Raw genomic sequence first — 10358 nt, forward strand, 5'->3', positions numbered from 1 at the left:
TATTTCTTAAATGATATTTTGAGTTGAATTGTGCTAATGAAATAATTTGGCGGCGCATTTCAAAATGGTTGCCATTTTACAGCAGAGTTTCAACTTGGTTTGATTTCAATGAAATTGGGTTTAACTTTAAATAGGACCATCGTATGCTGGGTTGATATAGTTTCATCATTCTATGCTCACATGACATGTCCTTTTAACCTTTCTATCTATTTGCTAGATCTTATGAATCATTAAAGACTTGTACAGAATGCTCTCTTGCTGCCCCTAACCGAATAACAAGCGTTTCCATGAGGAAGTACACTGCTACTCTCACTCAGGTAGGTATATGTTGTGTACAAGTTATCATTTTGTACAAATTATAATTTGTACAAAAATATTGTACAAAATAATAATTTGTAATTTGACTTTGTACGAATTGTAAATTTTACAAAATGTGCTTGTACAAATTAAAATTTGTACAAAATAGGACAAAAATTCACTTATAACTTGTACAATAATTTTTCATATGGATTTTGGCGAAAAAAGCATTGATACACATTATTGAATTGCTACTAAATGACCAGACAGTACACCTACAATGTGTAAGTTACAAAATTTAAAAGTAGTTCTTTATCATTCGTTTGAGCAGGTGATCTGGTGATTTATGGAATCAGGTATTGCACACTATCTTTCATACCTGTCAACTGACCCGTATTCAGCGGGTGTGACCTGAGATTTTCACAATTCTGAGGGATCACCCGGGACACCCGCCGGGTCATTGAAATGACACGGGAATTCCAAAAATGACCCGATTTCACCTGTATTTCTTAGCCTTGAGATTGATTTCATAAGTAATATTCCTTTGAAATAGCGGCAAATTCGTAATTCTTCCATGAACAGGAAGTTCATCTAGCTATGTAAACTGTCAAATTAAGTGACCCATTAAGTGCATGGCTTCACTTGACAGCTTTGGTGTCAAACACACTGTTAATTAACACCAATTACCAAGCTTTAGGTCGTAAAAAAATTGCACTATTGGTTTACAAACATATTAAAAGTAGTGTAGTTACTTCCCCTTATTTGTCACCATTCAAAATTATTCCTTATATTTCCGTTTTATGGTTGAAAATCTAAATACATATTGAAAAATAACTTTTCATTATTTTTATACCTTTATACAATTTTTAAAAAAAAGTTGAAAATTATTTTTTACATTTATACTTCCTTTAACTGTATTACTATATTTTATCATAGTCTAATTTCCTTGTAAATTGAAAGATTGTATATATTAAGGCTACTAAGCCAGTAGTCTCAAACTTGTTAAAATTACAGTTGAAAAATAACCTCTAGTATTAGATCACCACAAAAAGTAAAGGACATGAGACTGTGTTACACAAATTTATAAAAATCTTTAAAAGTGCAATGAAATAATAATTAATAGGATTTAAAATGACTTAACCAAGTGAACATGCATTGATGTTTTGGTGTCTTCGATATACATTATAAGAAAATGTACCATAAATACTGAAATTCAGCTCAAAAAAGTTTGTACGCGTTATGACCTAAGATTTGATTCTTCAATGCAGGTCATGACCTGCATTTTCATCGTCGCAGGTTGACAGGTATGCATCTTTAGACTCTCAAATCAATAACAACCTGTTTTACAGGCATTTTAACTGTTTCATATAGCGAGCGTTGAAGCTCAGGAACCGTTGCTGTGAATAAATATGTGTATTTAACTGCTTCAGTCAGACTTTAAGACAAAATAAATATCCCAGAAGATTAAACACCCATTTTGGTTAGGAATATGACTATGCTAAAGTCAGGAATATGTCAGTTGTTTATTGCCTTTTTAGCTCATCTTTCCTAAAAGGAAATGTGAGCTTTTGCCATCACTTGTCGTCCGTCGTCGTCGTAAACTATTTCAAAGATCTTCTCCTCTGAAACTACTGAACCAATTACAACCAAACTTTAGCTGAATGATCCTTAGGGTATCTAGAATAAAGATTGTGTTTTATTTTCCATTTTGTGAAAAAACATGGCCGAGAAAATGATTTTTTTTTGCTTTTGAAGAAAATAGGACGATTCAAAGAACATTTAAATAAATTGAAAAGCCAAAATAATCATTGATGAGAGATTTAACCAAAAAAATTAAGGTGAGCGATTCAGGCTCTTGAGAGCCTCTTGTTTTTATCAATGTTTTTTTTCAACACAGATCTTTGTTTTATGACTGTACATAACACTTAACAGAAATCAGTTGAGACAATCTAAACTTTAAAAAAAAAAAATGTATGCAAACCAGACAGACGGACTTTTATTTTATAAGAAAACTAGTTGGTGTAGTATTATAAAATCATCAGACACCAATGGCATTGAACCATCAAAAGTGATGCGGAATAAGTCATGTAAATGCAATCTTTTGATGTACCAATTACAAATGTAAATTATCACTTGCTTAAAGAAAGATTTGATTGTTTTCATGGAATTTTAGATATAACAAATACGTGGCAACAAATCTTTTGAGATCCTTTTCACGATCATGAAAACACTGTACACGATCTTTCACGATACAAAATATGAAATTTTACAAATAAAATTGTTTGCAAAGTTTCTGAATAAAAAAAAATACCTCAAAATAACGATGAGAACTAATCCAGCAGTACTATTGAATGATATTTTTTTTTTAAGAAAAAGACGTTTATGTATTAAGAATTTGAAAAAAATCCTATTTGTTTACTTTTATTTTCTCTCAAAAATTTCGAAGATCAACCTGCCTTTTGTAGTTGTGTATAAACAGTGTATTATGTAATAAGGTTGAGTGTGTGGTCAGTTAATTACAATTCTATCGTGTGAATCATTGCATTTTTCACCAAAATTCGTATTTAAAACTGTTGTACAAGTTATAAGTGAATTTTGGTCAAATTTTGTACAAATTGTAATTTGTACAAGCACATTTTGTACAAATTATAATTTGTACAGTCAAAATACAAATTATAATTTGTACAATATTTTGTACAAATTAAAATTTGTACAAAATGATAACTTGTACACAACATTTGTACAAGGTTTTTGTACAAGTTATAAGTTTTTTTGATACATACCTTCTTTCACCAGTTGATAAAAGTTTATCTTCTAAAATGTATCAGTTTAATGTCTTAAATTCAAATGTATATACATCAACCTTACATTTAGTGCTATTCTCTTTTTCCTCAAACTGGAAATGAGGATACCTGAATGGTTTTAATCTAAAGTTTATTTTTCACCGTATACCAAAATCATATCCATAAAAAGTCTTGTGTGTGTTCTTATAATGTGTGTGCATCAATGTTCAGTATTAAACTGTATCATTTTATTGTGGAGATCTGACAGAAATGTGCGAAACAAAAGACTGTGTGCTTGCATCATCAATGTGTGTTAGGAAGTTCATAAAACACTGATAACTTGTACAAAAAAACAACATTACAACTTGTACACAACATATATACCTTTGAAAAAAAGAAAGAAAAAAAATAGGATTGCAAAATACTGGTGGCCCAGGTTGAAATTTAGTCCTGTGTCACTAAGTATTAAGTCACACTTTTATTTGCAACCACATGCTGCAAGTTCAAGATATTTTCTCCCTATGGGATTTTGTTGTAAAGAGATATTAACATATAAGTGTTTGATTTTCCAAAGAAACATGTATGATAAATAACCTAAAGAAGTCCAAACTGATTTAGACTTGAGTCAGTTGGTCCAATGACTGTATAGTATTGCTTTAAAGTTTGAAAGAAGTAACAATCGTTCTGATGGAAAACACATGATATTAATTCCAACTGATTGCTAATTTTTATGAATATTTTCTAGATGCTGAATCTTGATGGAAACCAGTTGGAATGGGTTTGTCGACACTTGGGACACAGTGCAAATGTACACAAGACCCACTATCGCCAGATGTCTGGTTTTATTGAAAGAGTTAATGTTGGTGCAGGACATGAATCTGACAAAGAAATATGCTGGGAAGAAACTGGAAGACATTGACATAACAGGTAGTTATCTGCTTCTAATTGTATTCACAAAAGGTATAGAACTTAAGGGAGCGACCTCAAATTGAAAAAGTTATTCCTTAAAAAACATGACAATAGTGTTAGGAGTGTGACAAAATTTGTAAAGGGTTAGTTTTGCTTTAGCAAGAAGAAATGTTGCATTTATACATATTTATGCATTTATGTGTAAATATTTATAATTATGTTCTATTACCCATCAAGAAAATTGGTGGTCATTTTGAAAGTCAATTGTGTGTTAGTGTATCTGTCCGAGAACTGATGGGGTAGAGAGAAAGTCAAAAAGAAAAGCAAGAAAGAACTAGGGAAAATTTGGATGTGATCTAACGACAAAATTTTTAAAAAGATCAGTTATATGAATCATAAAAAGTGAGAGAGAAGAAAAACTTCCGTCTTAATTTGATTTTCATTTGACAGAAAAAGTTTTCCTTTAAAAAACATGTCAATAATGTCAGGAGTGTGACAAAATTTGTAAAGGTTAGTTTTGCTCTAGCAAGAAGAAATATTGCATTTATACATATTAATAGCATTTATGTGTAAATATTTATAATTATGTTCTATTACCCATCAAGAAAATTGGTGGTCATTTTGAAAGTCAATTGTGTGCTAGTTTATCTGTCCGAGAACTGATGCGGTAGAGAAAGAAAGAAAGAACTAGGAAAAATTTGGATGCGATCTAACGACAAAATTATTAAAAATATCAGTAATATGAATCATAAAAAGTGAGAGAAGAAAGACTTCGGTCTTAATTTCATTTTCATTTGACAGAAAAAAGTTTTCCTTTGAAAAACATGTCAATAATGTCAGGAGTGTGACAAAATTTGTAAAGGTTAGTTTTGCTTTAGCAAGAAGAAATATTGCATTTATACATATTAATAGCATTTATGTGTAAATATTTATAATTATGTTCTATTACCCATCAAGAGAATTGTTGGTCATTTTGAAAGTCAATTGTGTGCTAGTGTATCTGTCTGAGAACTGATAGGATAGAGAGAAAGCCAAAAATAAAAGCAAGAAAAAACTAGGAAAAATTTGGATGTGATCTAACGACAAAATTATTAAAAAGATCAGTAATATGAATTATAAGTTACGAGTAATTTTGATGGCCATAATGGTGGGAAACAGAAAACGTCGAAATAAGTGAGTATTTTCTATGAGTTGTTACTACCCATTAAGAAGTAATAAAGCTATCCTCTTTTTATGTGGCGTAAGTTATTTCCGGTGATCGATACATTTTTAATATGCCATCGATTTTTGTTTTGAAATCAGAAGAAACAAGTGCAATTTCGTCATTTGATGGCCACATTCATCAGTATGATAATGGTTGGCTACTTTGCTTCGATAGCTGGGGAGAGTTTACGATTGAAAAACTGCTTTTAGCAGAGGCGCGTGTATTTTTTCAAGAATTTAATACTGGAAGCTGCAGGTGAAGTTTTCAGGCACGGACCAAATTTTTTCGAGGGAAATGGAGAGAGGAGGGATCTTTAGAAAAAAAAAAATCTGACCCTAATTTTTGTTCAAAAAAATAATGTAAGAAAAGCAAGAAAGAACCAGGAAAAATTTGGATGCAATCTTATGACAAAATTATTAATAAGATCAGTAATATGAATCATAAAAAGTGAGAGAGAAGAAAAACTTCTGTTTTAATTTGGTTATCATTTGACAGCAAAAGCTTTCCTTTAAAAAACATGTCAATAATGTCGGGAGTGTGACAAAATTTGTAACGGTTAGTTTTGCTTTAGCAAGAAAAAATATTGCATTTGTACATATAAATAGCATTGTTCTATATCCCATCAAGAACATTGGTAGTCATTTTGAAAGTCAATTGTGTGCTAGTGTATCTGTCCGAGAACTGATGCGGTAGAGAAAGAAAGAAAGAACTAGGAAAAATTTGGATGCGATCTAACGACAAAATTATTAAAAATATCAGTTATATGAATCATAAAAAGTGAGAGAAGAAAGACTTCGGTCTTAATTTGATTTTCATTTGACAGAAAAAAGTTTTCCTTTGAAAAACATGTCAATAATGTCAGGAGTGTGACAAAATTTGTAAAGGTTAGTTTTGCTTTAGCAAGAAGAAATATTGCATTTATACATATTAATAGCATTTATGTGTAAATATTTATAATTATGTTCTATTACCCATCAAGAGAATTGGTGGTCATTTTGAAAGTCAATTGTGTGCTAGTGTATCTGTCTGAGAACTGATAGGATAGAGAGAAAGCAAAAAAAAAAAGCAAGAAAGAACTAGGAAAAATTTGGATGTGATCTAACGACAAAATTATTAAAAAGATCAGTAATATGAATGATAAAAAGTGAGAGAGAAGAAACACTTTCGTCTTAATTTGATTTTCATTTGACAGAAAAAGTTATTCCTTTAAAAAACATGACAATAGTGTTAGGAGTGTGTCAAAATTTGTAAAGGTTAGTTTTCCTTTAGCAAGAAGAAATATTGCATTTATACATATTAATGCATTTGTGTGTAAATATTTATAATTATGTTCTATATCCCATCAAGAAAATTGGTGGTCATTTTGAAAGTCAATTGTGTGTTAGTGTATCTGTCCGAGAACTAATGAGGAAAGAAAAACAAGAAAGAACCAGGAGAAATTTGGATGCAATCTTACGACAAAATTATTAAAAAGATCAGTAATATGAATCATAAAAAGTGAGAGAGAAGAAAAACTTCCGTCTTAATTTGGTTTTCATTTGACAGCAAAAGTTTTTCTTAAAAAAACATGTCAATAATGTCAGGATTGTGAAAAAATTTGTAAAGGTTAGTTTTGCTTTAGCAAGAAGAAATATTGCATTTATACATATTAATAGCATCTATGTGTAAATATTTATAATTATGTTCAATTAGTGCTCATTTTGATAGTCCTGACAATTGTGTGTTAGTGTCCACTCAAATCACTGGTATGACTTATCAACAATCATTATTATTAGCAATCTTTAATACTTTCTCTGTATTCAATGGTGTTTAGTGAGTCTTCTGCAAAGATGTTATTTCAAACATTATCAGTATTAGGTATAATGATATTTATTTAAGAAAAAATTCTTTCATGCCATTTTCTATGCTCATTTTAACATGGGTAGGCATTATATTTGTCAATATCTTAATACTGAGTTTTAGTGAGGTATTACATGTTTACAAATATAATGCCTACCCATGTTAAAATGAACATAGAGCATGGCATGATAGAATTGTTTCAATTCTAATAAGATTATCTTGAAACATTTGTACTTAGAAGTGGGCTTATAATACATGGCCAAAGTGTCGCCAATTTGATTTGATGTACCAAAATCGTTGAAGAAAAACAGTTTAACAATAAAAAAAGGATAGAAACATTCAAACTTTAAGAAATGTTTTTATTTGATTTCCTTGCGAGCAACATCAACAAAAGTGTCAATTTTTATCTCTGTTGTTTAAAATTCATCTGACGTTGCATTTTCGATTGATACGTCAATCACGTGCACCCCATGTTTTATTTGATTAGAATATGGCTTTATATCTAAAGCTAAAGAAGAACCTCATATAAGAATTAAAAATAGTCCATTAATTGTAGTTCGATTTGGTACTGGAAATTGCTTGTGTATACAAAATAATAGAGGTCGACCAATCTGTCAAAGCAATCTTGATTCATTTAGCAAGGATAATTTGTCTAGTCCTATAAAAGGCATAGCTGTCAATTTGGATGAAAGTTATCATTTTTATACGACCGCAAAAATTTTAATTTTTTGGTCGTATATTGCTATCACGTTGGCGTCGTCGTCGTCGTCCGAATACTTTTAGTTTTCGCACTCTAACTTGAGTAAAAGTGAATAGAAATCTATGAAATTTAAACTCCAGGTTTATAACCACAGAAAGAAGGTTGGGATTGTCTTTGGGAGTTTTGGTCCCAACATTTTAGGAATTGGGGGCCAAAAAGGGCCCAAATAAGCATTTTCTTGGTTTTTACACTATAACTTTAGTTAAAGTAAATAGAAATCTATGAAATTTTGACACAAGGTTTATGACCACAAAAGGCAGGTTGGGATTGATTTTGGGAGTTTTTGTTTCAACTATTTAGGAATAAGGGGCCAAAAAAGGGCCCAAATAAGCATTATTCTTGGTTTTTGCACAATAACTTTAGTATAAATGAATAGAAAGCAATGGAATTTAAACACAAGGTTTATGAACACAAAAGGAAGGTTGGGATTGATTTTTGGTAGTTGAGATCCCAACAGTTTAGGAATTAGGGGCCAAAAAGGGGCCCAAATAAGCATTTTTCTTGGTTTTCGCACCATAACTTTAGTATAAGTAAATAGAAATCTATGAAATTTAAACACAAGGTTTATGACCATAAAAAGAAGGTTGGGATTGATTTTGGGAGTTTTGGTCCCAACAGTTTGGGAATAAGGGGCCCAAAGGGTCCAAAACTAAACTTTGATTGATTTCATCAAAAATTGAATAATTGGGGTTCTTTGATATGCCGAATCTAACTGTGTATGAAGATTCTTAATTTTTGGTCCCGTTTTCAAATTGGTCTACATTAAGGTCCAAAGGGTCCAAAATCAAACTTAGTTTGATTTTAATAAAAATTGAATCCTTGGGGTTCTTTGATATGCTGAATCTAAAAATGTACTTAGATTTTTGATTATAAGCCCAGTTTTCAAGTTGGTCCAGATCGGGGCCCAAAATTAAACTTTGTTTGATTTCATCAAAAATTGAATAATTGGGGTTCTTTGATATGCCAAATCTAACTGTGTTAGTAAATTCTTAATTTTTGGTCCCTTTTACAAATTGGTCTTCTTTAAGGTCCAAAGGGTCCAAAATTAAACTAAGTTTGATTTTAACAAAAAGTAAATTCTTGGACTTCTTTGATATGCTGAATCTAAACATGTACTTTGATTTTTGATTATGGGCAAAGTTTTTAAGTTGGTCCAAATCAGGATTCAAAATTATTATATTAAGTATTGTGCAATAGCAAGAAATTTTCAATTGCACAGTATTGTGCAATAGCAAGAAATTTTCAATTGCACAGTATTGTTCAATAGCAAGAAATCTTCAATTGACAGTATTGCGCAATAGCAAGAAATATCTCATTGCACAATATTGTGCAATAGCAAGAAATTTTCAATTGGAGTTATCTTTCTTTGTCCAGAATAGATATTTGTGCAATAGTAGTTGAATCAACTTAAATCATTGATTTATACAATATACAATGTATTTTCACTTTTACTACCAACTGATAAATTAACACAAACTTTACCATTCAGTGATAACAAGCACTTTTTTTTACATTTTAATATTTTATGATGTATTCAAATGAGCATTTATTGTTGCAAACTCCATTAGAAATTTGAATTGATATCAGTTTTGGAATAAGGGAAAGGGGGATGTGAAAACAAAATTGGGGCGGGGGTCAATTTTTCTCATTTCAGATTTCAAAGGCAAAAATTTTTTTTAAGTTCATTAGACCACATTCATTCTGTGTCAGAAACCTATGCTGTGTCAACTATTTAATCACAATCCAAATTTAGAGCTGTATCCAGCTTGAATGTTGTGTCCATACTTTCCCCAACCGTTCAGGGTTCAACCTCTGCGGTCGTATAAAGCTGCGCCCTACGGAGCATCTGGTTAGTTCTTATCGGCTGACCTTCATTTAAGAAGTAATACATTGTTTGTTTCCCAAACAGAAAGGGTCCATTTTTTCCTTAGGGACTGCATAGACACTTAAAGTTATAGGGGATTTAAAAGACACATAAATTATTGACATTTTTTATGCATTGGGCACGACAGGAAGTTGTTGCTGTCTGACCTATGCTGACATTAACAAACACACTGTTTTGCTTCCATTTCTTCAGCTAATGATGGCTGAAACAATTGATATGAACACTTTGGAAAATACAAGTTATAAATGTAGTATAAACAATCATTCTAGCCTTCTTGTTCGATTAATGATTGCAGAGAATGACTTTGAAAGGGCAACAAATACAATGAAGAAATGGCAGAGGGCAACGTGGTTTTTAGTAGCTCTGGTTGCATTATTAATTGTATCATTCATATTCATATTTACACTTTATTGCTGAAAGGTTTCAAATACATTGTATTTCATATTTCTAAATAAATATGTTCACTGCAATTCTTTGTTTGTTGTAAGAGTCTTTGTCCAGTCCCAAAGAGTCTTTTAATGTGTCCATGTGATTGGTGTCTAGTGTGCATAATGTAAGGTTATCTATTGATGTCACCCTAGATGACTTATGATTGGTCCATGTGAATCAGCAATATCTTAAAAAAAAATTTGATATATTGTGTATTCGAAGATACCTTCAATTGAGTCAAAGATGAGTCTT

The 10358-nt window shown here is 31.0% G+C and overlaps 1 long non-coding RNA gene across 2 annotated transcripts; it reads left to right on the plus strand.

The window, feature by feature from the left end:
• The first annotated feature begins 4076 nt into the window (after window positions 1–4076).
• LOC127721751 (uncharacterized) lies at window positions 4077–10147 on the plus strand. Of its 2 annotated transcripts, none has more exons than XR_007991431.1 (2): window positions 4077–4851; window positions 6447–10147. It is a non-coding gene; the product is annotated as an uncharacterized LOC127721751 (long non-coding RNA). The 2 variants fall into 2 exon arrangements; XR_007991430.1 differs by having other exon boundaries at window positions 4077–4499.
• Window positions 10148–10358: the final 211 nt, after the last annotated feature.

The sequence above is a fragment of the Mytilus californianus genome, unplaced genomic scaffold (assembly GCF_021869535.1).
Source record: "Mytilus californianus isolate M0D057914Y unplaced genomic scaffold, xbMytCali1.0.p SCAF_12, whole genome shotgun sequence".
In the NCBI taxonomy this organism is placed as follows: Eukaryota; Metazoa; Mollusca; class Bivalvia; order Mytilida; family Mytilidae; genus Mytilus; species Mytilus californianus.